Raw genomic sequence first — 16172 nt, forward strand, 5'->3', positions numbered from 1 at the left:
GCCTCCGCCTGTGCCTGCCGGGCGGCGGGGCGCGGGGGCGGTCGCGGGGTAGGAAGCGGCCGCGGGGGGGCTCTCCGGGCGAGGGGGGGGGAGAGAGAAGGAAGCAGAAGCGACTCGATGCCGAGGGCGGCCGTCAACAGCGGATCCTGCAGCTTGGCTAGGGGCAGGACGGAGGGGAGCATCGCCGCCCCGATGCCGTCGGGCGTGCCGCAGCGAAACGACCTGGAAAAGGCAGCCCCACTCTCGCTCTTGCCTGTGGTGCTGGCGTGGGGCTCTCCCCAACGCAGCTCCCTTTACGGGCAGTGAGGGGCCGGTAAGGCGGGCCGCTTCACCCGCCGGCGACGGGGGCGGCGGGCGGGCAAGGCCGGGGCGCGCCGGGGAGCGGGTCGCGTTGCTAATCTCGGCGCCGGGCAGGTTTCAGTCGTCTGATTACCTGCGTGATTTGGCTTCCGAGAGGCGCGCTAAGGAAGCGGCTGCTGCCCCGGTTTGGGTACCGCGGCGGCGGGAGGGCGGGGGGGAGGGGGGGGGAAGGCGGAACGTAGGGAGATGAAGTGAGGATGGGGTTTTAAATGGCATTTCTGAACGGAAAATACTTTTATTTTCCCTTGTTTTTTTGAAGCTGCTTTCGAAATGAACATTTTCTGCGATAAGAGGTGACCGATCAGAATCGCTGGGGGGAGGTTGTAAGCAGACGTTTTGCCCCAGCTTACTGTTATCTTATCTTTCACACTTGCAGGGCGAAAAAGTGGCTTATCTTTATACCCACCCCCCTCTCGCCTTAATTGCTAAAAACACTGTGAAGTGTTAAGTACAGGACTAAAGAATCTCTCCGCGTGTCTGCCATGCGAGTGAAGGGGGGGGGGAAGGATACGATTTGAAAAATTAGGGGCTTTTCTCTGGAAAAGTACACACGTGTACACACCGAGAGCCCCTCCCTGCCCCCGCTCCGCTGCCGCTTTGATGTTGCAGGCTCTCATTTCATATGTATGCACCCCGGCGAGCCACCCGCCGCTGCCGGGCTTCCAGCCGGGGCGCAAATCCCGCTCCTCACGCCGGTGAGCCCGGGGGCTGCGCCGCGGGGCGCGGGCGGCGGCGGAGGCCTCCGCTGTCACCTCTGGGGCGGAGTGAATAACCCCAGTGTTTATGAACCCAGGCGGGGAATTGGTATTCAGCGCCGAGCCACGGCATCGTCTCCTCGCTTTCTCTCCCCACCCCCTCCGAAACAAAACACAACACAAAAACAAAACCAGAAGGAGGACGGAGGTGATTCATCGACTGTATCCAATTATTAACATACAAGCTGTAGTCTGCACAAACACACCTTCAAACCATGGCGGTTCCCCCGGCCGCCGTATTATATTTAAACTCGGGAGCGCGGTGGCTGCCGTGCCTCCGCCGAGCTGCCGCTCGCTGCCGCGCCTCCCGGGCCGCCGAGGGACGGGACCGGGACCGGGACCAGGGCGCAGCCCGCGCCCCCCAGAGATGAGGGACCCCACCGGGAAAAGGGGGTGCAGGCCCCGGTCTCCCGCGCATCGCCTTCAAAGGCGAAGGCTCAACCTCGCCCACACCGCTCTCCCGCCGGGGCCGGCGTTTTGTCTGCCTTCGGGTCCTGCCCCCCCTTCACCGCCAGCCCGCCGACCCCCGCCGCGCCGCCCGCTGCCCCCCGCCGGGCTGGGGAAGGGGGTGAGGGGAAAGACGAGGAGAGCGACAACCTCTCCGGCGCTATTTTTACTCCTCTCCAGACTTGTGCGGCGCACGCCCCCTCCCCTGCAGGGCCTTGCCTAGCGGCTGCATCTCCCCGCTGGCAGGAGCGACCGGGGCTGCCGCCGGCCCTCCTTTCACCTCCTCCCGCCCGCCCGGCCCGCACCACCCCGCCACCGGCAGGGCCCGGCCCCTGCGCCCGGGGCAGCGCCCCGCAGCAGCCCCTCTGCCCGAGGGGACGGTGCGGGGGCAAGGCGGGGACACACACACAGACACACACACGCACACGCGCTCCGCAAGCAGACAAAATGGCCGAGGTATGCAAGTGGGAGAGGTGGAGGGGGCAGCTCGCAACCAGCCTGCCCTCCTCCTGCAGCGGGGGCGGCCGGGGCTGCCGCCCCCCCTCCCCTTCCTTCCCCAGCTCGGTGCCTCTAGCCCGTCCCCCCGCGGCCGCCCCGCTGGGCTCGGAGCTGCGCCGTCCCCACCGAGCTCTGCCCGGGCCCGGCGGCAGCCGGCCCCCGGCCCCGGGCGGCAGGCCGAGCTTCCCGGCTGGAGGCTGGCCGAGACGTGCGTGTTTGCCTGCCCGTCCCTCCTCGGGCTGGCCGCTCCGAGCGGCAAACGGGGCCCGCGGGACCCGCCGGCATCTCCGCTCTTTTGCGCAGCGGGGATAGAGGGTGCGGAGCAAAAGCGAACGCAACCGGGGAGATTTGTCATTCGCCTTTGTAAGAAAGATAGGGGCGCTTAGTCCGTGAACCGAGCGCGTCTCGGGCTCTTCTGGGGAGAGGGAGAGAAAATAATGGATCTCCTGTCAACAGAGTAGCCCTGAACTACGAAGTAAAATTACAGTACTTCTGCTACGCAAAACCCCCTTGATTGCACGGGGAGTTTGCATGGCGGTGTAACAATATGCTGGCACCGTGTCAGGTCTGAAAGCGCTGCAGACCCTGTATAACGCCAATTGAGGCTTGTCTTGTTTTGTTATTCAGATTTCTACACTTCCATTAAAAACAGCCTTACAATAAGCAATGATAAAGGTCTGATTTAAGACACACTCAAGCAGGGCAATTCAAAGCTTAGGACAGTGATCTGTTATTTATAGGCTTTTCCTAGCACTCATCACCAGGCTGTCTGAGCACCTCGCTCGCATTAATTCATTTTACGTTCGCAGCGCCCATCTCCCCTCTCTCTCATTTCCCCTGCCCGGGAGACCCGCGTGCTCCGGTTGCCGTTTGGCGGGCAGGCGAGAGAGGCGCGGAGGGGGCCGGGGCCCGGCCTCTCCGCTCCTGGACTTTAACCCCCAACTTTCAGAGGTGCGCGGGCCGGGGGCGGAGGAGCGGGGGGAAAGGGGGGTGTGGGGAAGGCTTCCAATTAGAGGCGGCGCTGGAGGTAAATGAGAGCCGGCGTAAAGCCATCCCACTTGGAAGCCTCCTGCGAGAAGCCCATTCTGCCATTAACAATGGATTTGTCTTTACGAGGAGGTTAAGTACTTAGCATTATCGGAGCAGCCGTTTTTTTTTGCGAGCGCATCCTCACCCGGCTCCGCGGCGGCAGCAACCGCAGGCAGCAGCAGCAGCAGCAGCGCGGAGCCCCGAGCATCTGTGCGGGGAGGCCCCCCCCCCCCCGCCGCTCCTGGGGAGAGAGCAATGTGCAGCGGCCTGACCCGGGGGTCAGCTCCCTCCGGGGCGTGTGAGACGGAGGCGGGGGGGGTGTGTGTGTGTTGGAGCCCGGTAATCCGCAAGGCAAGGGCATGCTCTGAATTTTGCGGTGTTATCTCGGCGGTGCCCGCACCCGCGGCAGCGGAAGGCGGCGCGGAGCGCTGCCGGGCCGAGCCAGGCCTCGGGAGGAGCGAACTGAAGCCCCAATGTCTTCGCCGGGAGCCGCCAGCCTCCCGCTGCAAAGCTCGGGGACCCGAGGAACAAAAAAGGCACAGAGGCGAACAAGCGCGGGTCTGTTCCTCCCCGCCACTGAGGAAACTGGGTTCACAAAGAAAGAAAGTTTAACTACGGTTAAAAATAAAAGTGGAGAGCGTTTACCCCGAGATAACTTGAAGTCATTAGTTAAGGAGGAGGAAAAAAAAAAACCAACCACAAAAAACCCCCAACCAGCCAGCCCCACGCTGTAGGCACACACATGTGAGCCGGAGTTTGCAGCCCGGGGGAAGGGAAGCGGGCGACTTCTGTGATGCAAGTGCGGGCCGATGGCACCGCGGGTCCAGACCTGCCGGGGAGAGGCAAAGCCCAGATCAATGCAGCCGGGAAGCCGCGGCTGCGGCCACCTCGCCGGGAAACGGACTTGTTCTGCTTTCCTACCGAAAGAAGCAATTTTAATGAGGTTTTCCCTAGGAAAGGGGAAAAAACCCACACCAACAGAGGTCTTTCCTCCAGCTGTGTGCCTGTAACTCACGTGTGTTCAGTCTAATAACTTTTAATGCCTAGCCCTAAAACATCTTTATAAAAAATAGCTTTACAGTGTAATAGGCCAGGTGTCCTTCTGCTTGTTATCGGAGATTAAAAAAACGTGTGGGAGCCTTTTCAGATGCGTGGCCCGCCGCTTCGGGATCAAATCCGGCGGCTGCCCGGGGCCGTGCGCCCCGCCGGCCGGCATCCCGGGACCGCAGCCCGGCCGCCGCGCTCGGCGGCTCCCCGGCCTCCCCTGCGAGGAAGCCGAGCGGTGCGGCTGGAGTTTCGGGTTTCAGACGGTGGATATTTCACTTCTGCTTTGAGGCGGGCCAGTATTTTTTTTTTTTTTAAGAGAGACGTAGCGAAAACCCAAACCCAAAGCCCCGTGATGGCAGTTTCACGAAATGCCAACCCTCTGGCCGTGACCCGTCTGCGTGTGTGTGTGTGCACTCTGTGGAGCCTTCCCCGAGCATCTGGCGTCCCCCGCGTTTTTTCCAGACGTGGCTTAGATTCTAGATGAAAGACTTCTGGATTTTTTTTTTTTTTTTTTGGTGGGGGGGTTGCTTTGGTAGGGACAACTTTCGGCAACTCGTGCTTTTCCATCTTCGGGGATAAGCGGCAACGGCGGAGAGCAGGCAGGCAGCCCCATTGCTTCTCTGGCGTTGAATACTCCTCGCCCTGCCTGCTGCTTGTGCGCTCTCGGCGAGAAAAGCTCTCGTCTCCGCAGCCTTTTCGCGCAGGGTCTTGGACGTGGCGATTAAAAATCCCCCCCGGGGCGAACTGTCCGCGTTAATCGCCTGGCGTTTGGCTGGCAGTCGCTCCCACACGGAGCGGCGGCGAGAAGGGCTGGATGCGGCGCCGGCGGCGCTGAGGTGGCAAAGCTCCCGCTCCACCGGGAAGGCGCCGGGCGGTTGCGGGGGAGCTGCGGGGCCGCGGGGCCCGCCTGGCCCTGCGGCCCCGGGGCCACCCCGGGAGCCTCCACGCCGCGGGCTCCGCGGGACCAAACCGGGAGTATCGGCGGGGATGGGCGTTATGAACGTGAAATTTACGAGTCGAGCTCGCCGAGCCAAAAGTTGCCTTGCCAAAGTAAATAGATGCAGCCGATAACTACCAACCCGGAGATTAAAGGGCTCCTCAACCTGGGCAGAAATCTTAAAGCAGCCGTAGAAATGCCAGCGAGGGAAACGGCGTTTCAGTCGCCACCCCACCCCGGGTTGCCACACCGCTCACACGCCGTAAAAACCGCGTTAAGGGCTGCCAAAGCCGGATCAGGCGAAAACGCGCTTTAATAAGGTTCCCCCCCCCCCCCCGCCCCGGCTCCCCTCGCGCCGCGCAATGCAGACGTTGACAAACGAGTGGGGTTTTTTTTCCCATCCCGATTTGAAAGCTCGGAGAAGGGGACCGGGAAAAAAAGGCGCAAATCAGCGCGGCCGAGCCGCGGACCACGCGAAGTTGGGGGCGGCGGGTGGGACCAGAAAGGAGCCCCGGGGGGTGGGGGGGAACCCCCACCACGGGTGGGAGGGTGCGAGCGAAAAGGTCCGTGCGCGTCGTGACCCGTGCGGGGGATCAGGACGGCTGCGAGCCCTCGGCGAGTCCTGGGGCGGCGGGGATGCCCTTGCGCGACGGGGGGAACCCGGAGCCGGCGGCTCTGTCGGGGGGGGCGCGGGCTGCACCGCCAGGGGTGGTGGTGGGGGGATCCCGGGCACCGCGGTGCGGCAGAGGGGGAGCGAGTCGGGAAGGCCGGGGGCGTCCGGCAGAGGGGCCGAGGGGCGAGCGGGGCGGCGGGGGGCGGCATCGCGGCGCGACCCGCCGCGGAGCCTGGCAGCGATGTCTGGCAGCGCCGCCGCCGCCGGGTTTTTGACAGCTTGGCGGAGCGGAGTGAGCGGAGCTTTATGGTAATTGCGGTTCTCCACTGGCCTTCTGGGTAGCGAGCGAGGGGAGTATCGGCGGGGGGGGGGCGGCTTTCCTCTCCCTGCCGGACGGGGAGCACGGAGTTCCCCCCCCGGGGCTCCGCAGCTTGGCAGTGACCTGTGCCAGCTGGGGGGGAGCGGGCGAGGCGAGGCGAGGGGCCGGCGGCGCGGCGAGCGGAGACGAGGGGGGGGCAAATCAATTAGTCAGGGCAAGGCGGGGGGGAGCGGGCGAGCGGCCGGGCGAGCCCTGCCTGGGCAGGGAAACGCAGCCAGGGGAGGGGGAAACTTGCAGAGGGGAAAAAGCGGTGGCGGCGCTGCTGCTGCTGCCGCTGCTGGCGGCGGCTCCCTCGGTGCAGCGCCTGCCCGGGGGGAGGGGAAGGGAGGAGAGGCGGCGGCTGGAGGAGGAGGAGGAGGAGGAGGGAGAGAGGGAGGGGGGATGCGAGGGGAGCGCAGCGTGCAGCAGACGGAGCCCGGTCTCCCAGCGGCAAGGTGAGGAAGAGCGGCTTTCCCGGCGGACTAAAGAGCGGGGGGGGGGGGGGGGGGGGAAGAGGAAGAAAAAGAGAGAGAGAGAGGAGGAGAAGAGGAGGAGGAGAATTAAATCCCCAGCCACACACACACAAAGCCGCGGCGGCCAGGGCACGGGAGACGGCGGCGCGGGCGAGATGTGGGGAGCGCTGCGCTCGCCAGCGCAGGAACTTCGCCCGGAGCAAAGCCAGCAACATGGCGCTGCCAAACCAGAGCCGGCAGACGGAATGAGCATCGCGGGCTGCCGCTGCCGCTCCCGCCGTTGAGCCCAAGCCGAGCCGAGGAAGCAAAGCCCTTCCCGCGGGCACCTGCCCCGTCGGCGCAGGCGGCGGCGGCGGCGCTCCTGCCCTCCCCCCCCCCCAGCAGCTCCCTGCCTTCCCGCACCCCTTCCCCGATCCGCCCGCGCCGGGGCAAGCCGCGGCACACGCACCCACGGCAAAGGGGAGGGGGATCGGGAAACTTTTCTCGCCTACCCCCCTCCCATCCCCTCCGCTTCCGACGGGGCTGCCCTTCCCGGGAGAGCAGCAGGGCGAGGCGACGGTGTGGGGACCGGCGGCGGGGAGCCGCGCACGCCGCAGCCCCGCGGCGCGGCAGGAAGGTCAGTGCTCCGCTCCGCGAACAGCTCCCGGGGGGAACCGCCGCCGCCGCTGCCGGGTCCCGCCGCCACGGGGGGCGGCCGCCGGGCTCCCTTCGCCCAGCCGCGGGGACGGCACCGCCGGCGGCGGCGGCAGAGGCGCCGCGACCGAAAGTTACGGCGCGGGGCAGCGGGGGTGGCGGGCGGGCGGGCGGTGGGGAGAGGAGTCTCCCGGTGCGCCTGCGGGGCTGCGGTGGCGGCGGCGAAGTTTGGAGGCAGTTGCTTGTAAAGATGTCTGTTTGGGGCAGCAGAGGCGCGGGGAGAGGCGGGGGCGAGGCTGCCGGTCACGGTGTCGGCTCCGGTGCGCCTGTGTGTGTGTGTGTCGGGGGGTGGCGGTGGTGTTCCCCGTCGTCTCACACTTTGCGATCGGGGCAGCGGCGGTGCGGGGCTCCCCGGGCTGAGCGAGGAGCGGGCGCTGGCGACCCGCCGAGCGGGGACGGCTCCTGCGCCGAGGGGGGAGGTGTGTGTCCGGGCGCGGCGGGCAGGTGAGCGGAGGAGAGAGCCCGCTGCGGGCTGCCTTCCCCTCACCGGGAGAGCCCGGGGCTCCGTTTCCCCCCCTTTTCCCTCCGCCCCAGCGGGGCGGGCGCCGCCGCGCACGTGGGGCCGGTCGGCCCGGGGCTTTCCCGTGCGCGGAGCTGTGCTGGCGTGAGGTCCGGCGTGACACGGAAGTTTAGTCAGCCCTAAAATGTAGTTTGGGAGTTGGGAGAGGGAGCCGGAGGCAGGCAGGCTCGGGGGCTTTTGCCATCAAAGGGCCGGCCGGAGGGGGGGCGGGGGGGGGGGGACGGCCAGGCAGGGAGGCAGCGGAGGCTGCTTTGTGAAGCCGGGGCCAAGTGGGGCGGCTCTGCGCAGCATATGAGGCATGCATTTGATGTTCGCGGAGCGAGTCCGGGGGCGAGGGCTGCGGAGCGTTCACGTTCCTCTTTTCTTTCTCGATGTGTGTGTGTGTGTTGTGTTTTTTCTTTTTCTGTTTTTTTTTCTTTTTCCCCTGTTCTCCCTCTCCCTCGTTTCCGCGATGTCTGTCGGATCCCGGGTTGGGTGATCGCGGAGGGGTCGAGGGGGAGGCGAAGAGCACCTCCCCCGACCAAAAAAAAAAAAAAAAAGCCCCGACCGTAGTGAGCGGTGTAGAGCTGACAAAGTGTGAGGACTGGCTTTAATGGTATCGCCTCGGAGCTCCTCGCAGCATTAATTCCCACTAATGAATCTTTTCCAGAAACTCCGTTCATTGCTTTCATCTGCGCTTTGGAGCCTGCAGCTTTTGTATTCGTGTTTGTATTAAAAGGGGTGGGGGGTGCGGGGGGAGCCCAGCCCGCACCACGTAGCCTCGTAGCAAAGCCCGGATTTTCCAAAGGTTTCTATTAACTTTCCTCCCCCCTTTTTTTTTCCCGCCCCCTCCCCGTGGCCCTACCGCGGGGGGCGGCCGGGGAGAGCCGTGCCCCGCCAGGGCCGCTTGGGAAACAAAGCTGGGGGCGAGAGCGGGCGGGCGGTGCGGTGTCCGGGCCCCCGGGGCACCCCCCCCTCCCACCGCCACCGTTGGCTCCGCCGCGCCCGGGTCGCCGCCGCCCGCGCTGCTGCCCCCCCCCCCCGCGTCCGCCCGCCCCCGCGCTTCTCCGCAGCTTTGTGCGCGCCGCTGCCCGCCGTACCGCGTCCCCCCGCCGCCGCTCCCGCCTGCTTTTCCTCCCCGAGAGGCCGGTGCTTCCCTATCTGTCTGGAGCCCGGTGCCGTCGCGCTTGCGACACACCGATTCATTTCCTTTCGGTTCTGCTGTCGGAGCCGCTGGGTGTTTTTTCTATTTTTTTTTCCCCCTTTTCTTCCCTTTTTTTTTTTTTTTTTTTTTTTTTCCCCGAGCGGTAGCCAGCGCAGCGCTCACCCTAATTGCTTTTAGGAGGATTAGGAGCAAATTCCTCTCACCCCCCCCCCCCCGCCGCCTCTTCCCCCCCCCCCCCCCCCCCGCGGTTGCCTTCGCGCGCCGGGGTTGCAGTTTATCCCTGGTGCAGTTCTTTGAATTGCTGTCACAAATAGGTGACTCAGAGTTAATTAGGAAGTATGCACCGGATCAATGGGCTGCACAGCTCATTAGTTATTCCCCAGCCTTTTGCAGCGTTGGACCTCCGGCTCCTCGCCCCGTATTACACCTCCTTCGTAGGCAACCCGGGAGGGGGGTGGGTTGGCCGGGACCGGGGAGCGTTTGGGGTGAGGGAGGCTGGGTGCGAAGGGGCGTGATGAATACGGACATTGAAGTTTCCAGGTTGGGAGGTTGCTGCGGGTGGACGAGTGGCCGTCTCCCCTCTCGCTTCCCGCCCCCCCCCCCCCCCCCCGCCCTCCAGCCCCTCCCGCCCCGGTTATCAAACCTGCCTCCCCGCCACGGGCGTGGAGGGCCCTCGCCCGCCCCGAGGTCGGAAGGACGAGCCCGGAATGTTACCAAAAACAAACAGGCACCAAAAAAAAAAAAAAAAAAAAAAAAAAAAGGGGGAAAAAAAAGTGTGTGTTTATTGGAGCGTACGCTGAGAGAGCAGACAAAATCTCATTTGTCAGGCATGAAGGTGGGCTGTGTGGAAGGCTATAAATATACCGGGGAGGATTGTATCGCGGTCACTTTTCTGTTCTTCGCCATTTCTAAGGTGAGTGGCGGAGGCTGAGGGACCGGGCAGGGGCTTCTCCTGGTATTGTTTGTCCGTCTGTGATAGATCGGTCTAGACAGCCGCTCAGGCTCCCTGCGAGCTCAGGAACCGGAGCCTGAAAGGGAGAGTGGGGGAGTCGGAGAGGAAAAGGTCACCGCGATATTTTTTTTTTCTTTTTTTCTTTCTTTCTTTTCTTTTTTTTTTTTTTTTTTTTTTTTTTCGTGGCGATGGTTGTTAACCCTTGAAGCCGAGAGGGGATCGCGGCCGGCTGCTTCAGCCTGGAAGGATGCAGGAGCAGCAGCAGCGGTGTCAGGGATGCTGCCGGAGCGGGGGGGGACGGGGCAGCGCTCCTTGGGCCCCCGGCGCTGCCCCGTCCGTCGAATGGCTTTATAAGAAGCTGTTTCCCACAACAGGAAAAGAGTTCATGAGGCGAGCGCCAGATTATTTCGTTCCCAGGAGTTTCCTCTCTCTTGGAAACTCCGAGGAGCGCTTGGAGCCGGGGTCGGGCGGCCGTGGGGCCGGGGAAGCCTCCGCAGCCCCTCCTGCTCGGCCGGGCCCCGTGGGGTGGCCGGGCGGGCGAGCCGCGGGCGACGGGGCGTCCCCGGTGGCTCTCCGCCTCCCTCCCTCGGCTCCCCCCTCCCCCCCGCCTTTCCGCGGGTTGCAGTGGAAACCCCGCGGCGGAGGTTCCCGGCCCCGCGGGGAAAGCGAGTTTCCGCGGCCGCCGTCGGGTCCCGTCGGCTTCTTCCCCCCCCGGCACCTCGTCCTCCTTCGCCCCACGGGGCCGCCTGTGTGTGGGTGCCCACGGCGTGGGGGGCAGCCCTCGGCTCCTCTCGCTGCGCAGGCAGAAGCCGGGCGTACCTGCCTGGAGGGGGTGCGTGGAAGCCCACGGGGGCACGCACGCCCCATGGAGGGCAAGGGCTGGCGGGGAGCGGGGTTTTGCGTTGGGGCCGGGGGTTCTTTGCGGCTCCTGCGTGCGTGTGTGCTGCCTTTTGTGCCCAGGCGTCCTCGCTGGATGAGATGCGATCGTGGCGTGCAAGCCTGGGCGGTACAGATTAAAAGCTGTTAAGGCTTTCGAGCGATAGATAAAAGCTGGTTTTGTTGGATTCGCCTGCAGCGCAGACCATTCCCATTCCTCTTTGTCTGAGCCCTCGTTCCGGGCGCTACAGCCTTATTGGAAATGCTCCCGAGCAGTCCGCGCAGCCAGGGCAGCAGGCAGCTCAGCGCTTATTTACACGTCACATCTAAATACATCTCTAATTAGATAGAAGCAACACCGGAAATGGCAGATTTGTTGCATATCTAATAGAGACCAGTGCAAACAGACTCAGCAGGGTTTCCCTCTCTTTTCCACCACTGCCCCCCCCAAAAAAAAAGACTAGCAAGACCAAGCTAGTAATCTGAGGCCAAACAGAAACGACTTCTCCCATTTGAGTGCATTATGAACCACATTGGCAAATGTCTCTATTCTAATATTTAAAGCAATACTTAGGATGTGTGAACTGAATGCCCAAATATGGACTGGGTCTTGAAACAATACTGGTGCCTTGGCTTTATTCCTGCGCTGGTGGACAATCCAGGCTCCGTGTCACGCACTGTATCTGCCTTTACCAGGATGTGCCGAGACCTGCAGCTTCTCAGGCTGTTTGAAATTGTCGTCCCGTTTCCCTCCTCTTCCCCCCACTCCATGATAATTCACTTTTTTTAAGGTTGATAAAGAAGCCAAGGTCCCCTAAAAGGGATGCCAGAGGCAAGGTGACTGAGCACCAGGGGCTCCTGTACAGTCTGGGCAAGCAGACTTTGTGGATCTGTGCAGCTGTGAGACCACACAAAGTTGTTGACGTGCTTTCGGGTTGCCATTTGCGGAGAAAATGGACCCAGGCCACCACAGCCCAAAATAATGAGTGCTGTGCATACCAAAGTAGTTTTAGCAATCTGTGGCTGTCGTTTAAAAGGTCTCTCAACTTTGACCGGTGAGTGGCCCCTGCAGAGATGGGTAAAAGGCCTGCTCCAGCTCAGGTCTTAGCTCTTAACAGCCACGTTGCCCTTGGAGTAAATGTGGCTTGGAGTAAATTGGTGCTCGGTACAGAGGAGAAGCGGTCTCTTAATTTTTGCGCATCTTGCCAAAGGTGTGGGCTATTGCTGGGACTCTGCAGAGTAGTTGGGTTGCACAGGTGATATGTGATACGCTATCTTTCCCCCGAACACCGCAATAGATCACGTTTTAGTGCGGGCTTAGAAAGAGCGGCGTGAAGCCAAGTTTAATACTTCCTCCTTAGGCTGGGTTTCGCTTTAGAAATAATTGATGTCCAGTGCGGGCCTGCTCCCCTTTTTCTTGGTTTCGTGCTAACCCGAGTGGCAGAGTTGAGCCGACTGGCTGGGAAGAGCCAGGGGAACCCCTTTTTGACTATGAGGAGCAGCGCTCGCTGTCTCTGTGTGTGTATGTGTGTGTGCAGGAGGCAGCGCAGAGGCTGCAGGCAGGGGGAGTTCCCGGGGCCGTGAGCAGCTTCTGTTAATCCTCCTGTCCTTTCAGGGAATGGGGGCTTACGGCGGTTGGCTGCTCCGGATCGACCTTTCCCTCTGAGCTGAGCCGCTCGGGTCCCGAGGCTGCGGCGGTGGGATGGGGTGTCTCTCCTGGGGAGGGGGATCACGTCTTTCCTGGGGGTTTCTCTGGAGCGGGCAGCCAGGGCGCCTTTGAACAGACGAGCAGACGAGGTGGGGACGGAAAGGAGGAGGCCAAGAACGCGTCGCAAATGTGGATTTAGGAAAGTTCTGCTGCCTTCCAGCAGGGAATTCATTTTTCCTTGTTTGCTGGACAGCAGTTCTTGGCTGAGCGGAGACTTTTTTTTCCCCTCCTCTCTTCCACCGCTGGAAAAGTTAGCGAGTGAGAGCACGCTTCAGGACCTGCCTGCCTGTTTTCCTAAACTGTTTCCTGAATTATTCGGGACTCTCCCTCCGCTCGCAAGTGCTCCTCGCCCCCCAGACCTACCTCGTGAGCTAATAGATGCAGTGCCGTGTGATTAGACATGCAAGGAAGTCCGCTTGGAGAAGATCCTGACAGCATGAAATATAATTTGTGATCTGAAAGACAGTTTCCAGTATAATCTCATTATGCACCACAGACTCCCGGTGTTATTTTGTAGAAGGCGGACAATGATCAATTTACATTGACCTGGGGCTGGGCGAGCTTTTAGATGGTAATTGCCATATTGATTTGCATGCAAAAAGAAGACCTGCTAAAATTAAAGACCGGAAGCTAAATTAAACTAAATTTATTGTCTAGGTGCGAACTAAAAGACTTGTTAAAGTCCTAGGGTAGACTTGGAAAGCTATGAAATTCAGAGAAAAATGATTCTCATCCCGATTCCTCCGGAAAATGAATCTACATGACGGGAGACAGGGGCTGCAAAGACCCCATTGTGAGCAGAGGCACACAAGCCAGGGCTGTTCCGTGTAAGCCCCGACTCTCTAAACAATCGGAGAATAAAATATCTCCTCTGTCCAATGAAAATCGCGGCCTGAATGTTGGGATTGTCGTGCTAAGGAAAACAAAGCTTTATTTGGATAAGACAATTAAAGTGGAAAGCGCAGAATCCACCAGCCACACTGGGAATGGCTGGTATAAAGAGCTGAGTGTGTTCAATAGAGCGCTGGGGAAAGGGGGAGAGGCTTCGGGGCTTGCGCTCGGCAGCCGAGCCGGCACTGGGAAAGCCTGGCATTGTGCTTCCTCTGCCCCGCTCCTCGGCCAGGAGGGGCGAGATCCCTCCCAGCCAAAAGTGCTCTCCTTTTTCCGCGGCTCCCGCTGCTCTCAAAGCCATCTCCTACCGGCCAGCGCAGCTCTGCATGGGGGTCTTTCCCTGTGCACTTCCCAACGGCTCCGGGGTGGGTTGCAGTATGCCATTGCTACCAGCCTGCCCTGTTCCTCCTCAGAGCGTGTTTTGCTTATTCTTTTTCAGTTGGAGTAGCTCTAGCTCTTATCCCAGGTGTTCATTCAACGCTGGCGGATACCTCATCTAGGGGCCTCGTACGTCTTTCAGTATTTGCATATTATAAAACATTTGTGCCTGTGTCCTCAGTTATAAAAGTCAGATCTCCTCCTCCACGGGAGGATCGGAGTAGCCGGCGCCTGGCACAGTTGATAGCAAAGAGAAGTACGTCCGCCCATACTTGCACAGGCAGCAGACACCATGCCTGGAGCAGCCTGATGGCAGTCCCTGTGCTTGTGTGGCCCAGGGGTCGTGGGGCTGCCTGTCCCTCACGCGCTGCCGCGTTTCCCCCCCGGCTCCCCAGGAGCGGAGTGGCATTGCAGCCGGGGAGCTCCTGGAGGGGGTGGGAGAGCTTTGCGGGGGTCATTTAGCAACGGCTCGAGTGCGGCGTTTGCGCATGGTGGCAGGGAGGGACAGAGAAGTGAAATCAAAGCTTGGAGGGGCGTATTCTCAGCTCTCCTTGAAATTCACAGGGAACTCGCTAATGGCAGGAGAGAAGGGGTGGGCTGAGCTCCTCTTCTTTCTAAGTGTAAATTCCTTCCCTGAGCCAAACTTTCTCCATGTGAAAGCTCCTGGCTATGGAGAGATCCTACAGGGATCCCTGATCCCCGGGCAATCCCCTTTGCTCCCACGCCCCCGGGATGTGCTGTAAGCTGCTCCGGCTTGCCCACAGCAGTAGGAGGCTGAGCTGGGTGTTGGGGGAAGCCCTTCCCACAGGCTGCGGTCCCCCTGGCTCACCTTGCTCTGGCCTGGCCGTGCTCCCCGCGCGGTGTTTTCCTTTCCTCCCGTTTGAGTAGTCAAGCACAAAGTGGATTAGCGAAGCCCCGTGCAGAATTAAGCAGCCCGGTGCAAAGTTATGCCGAGCTCTGCCTGGAGGACTCGCCTGCCTTTCCCCCCCACCCCCCACCCCCGGCAGACCTCCCGTGACGTGCTTTGCCGTGCCAGGGCAGCCTGGGGCCAGTGGGCAGGGGTGGATGCTTCCCAGGGTCTCCACGCAGCTGGTGGGTGAGGGGAAGGAATCGCTCCGGCTAAAGTTGCGAGTGGCAGGGGAAGCCGGAACAATACTTGCAAGCAGGAAGTGATCTCCCGGGGTAAAAACCTTTTAATGGAAGTGTAACCTGGCATTGCACAAAAACCCAACCCAGGGCGGCTGCCGCCAGCTGGGGAGGATGCAGGGCTCCGGAAGATGCGTGGGAGGCCGTGCCGTGCCGTGCCAGGGGCGCCCACGGCGGAGCACTGCCTGCGGAGCCGGGGGCGGCTGCGGCGCGGCCTGCCCTGAGCAGGCGGCTGAAGGTTGTCTTATTTTAGCTACAGAAATATCTCTAGATCCGTTACTGCGAGATCTCGTTTGCAATAAACTGCATTGGCTCTCTTCTCTTTATACAAATTGCTGGTATGAAAGAAAACCCAGCCTATATGCATGGAGGCAGGCATGAGCGAGTGAGATCAGGTTTCCTACTGAGCTCCCGGAGGAGAAGTCAGCATTTGATTGAAGCTACACTTGGTTCTTGGTTCCCAGGGGACAGCAGCCCTGAAACACGAGAGCCCTCCCTCCTTTCCCCCCCCCCCACTTCTCTCTCGTCTTCCTCTAAAAGCCTTTGTGCTGAAAGAGCCTCAGTAGGCACGAATCGCTGGTCTCTCACAAGAGTGTGTTGCAGCCTTTGCTGACATTGTTTTGTTAGCAGTGGTTTTTACCAGGCCAGCAGATTTCTAGCTACGTCTCGGCAATGAATAGTCGATGATACTGACCTGCGAGTACGTCGTCCTGGCATCATTTGTCGGTGGATCCGATTCGGAAGTCGATTGGAGATGTATCACACGGTGGTGGTGCGAAGCACCTTAACCTGCCCGAGGAGTGCTGCCCTAGGGCAAGAGCCAGGCCAAGATGCAGATGCGCTTCCAATAAAACCGGCTGTTTCCCCTTGCTAGTGCCGCTTCCCAAACTGCGTATGAGCCCCTCGAAAGTGTGCTTCCAGCTCCTGTGGCCTCTTTAAGAGTTCACACGGTACACACATTTTAGAGAAAGTCGCCCTGTCGCGGTTTTACTTTAGAGATGCACGATTTGGATAGTGCTGGGAGTCAAACTGGGCAAAGGAAAGGTTTCCTTCCAGCTGATGTATTTTTCTCTTGCTTCTGTTCAGTATATTCCACCTCTCCTCCGACTTTGCCACCGATACAACAATAAGTAAAGGCAGGGAAAGAAGTATGGGGATTTACACTCAAATTCCAGCTGCGCCCAACAAAAAACTCGCTGAGAGTGTGCTGCACACTCCTTTGCTGGCCAGGTGGTTGCACCGCCAGCGAAACTGGACTCGTCTTTTAGATGTTTTGTTTAGGGTGTTTTTTCACGTGTTTTTTCCTTACGAGGGAAAGGGCTGAAGGTGGAAACGCGCCTCGGGCTG

The 16172-nt window shown here is 61.1% G+C and overlaps 1 protein-coding gene across 5 annotated transcripts in view; it reads left to right on the top strand.

The window, feature by feature from the left end:
- Positions 1 to 16172, top strand: part of BCOR (BCL6 corepressor) — an 83178-nt gene that overhangs the window by 17620 nt on the left and 49386 nt on the right. Inside the window, exon 1 of one of the 5 annotated variants that reach the window (XM_074603832.1) lies at positions 6408 to 6499. The exons of 1 other annotated variant lie outside the window; for it this stretch is intronic. The gene's annotated coding sequence lies outside the window, so the exon portion shown is untranslated. Of the gene's footprint in view, positions 1 to 6407; positions 6500 to 6583; positions 7134 to 9227; positions 9788 to 16172 lie in introns of those variants that run through there. 3 more of the 5 variants (XM_074603895.1, XM_074603841.1, XM_074603849.1) reach the window with 3 other exon arrangements.

The sequence above is a fragment of the Larus michahellis genome, chromosome 1, assembly GCF_964199755.1.
Source record: "Larus michahellis chromosome 1, bLarMic1.1, whole genome shotgun sequence".
Taxonomy (NCBI): domain Eukaryota; kingdom Metazoa; phylum Chordata; class Aves; order Charadriiformes; family Laridae; genus Larus; species Larus michahellis.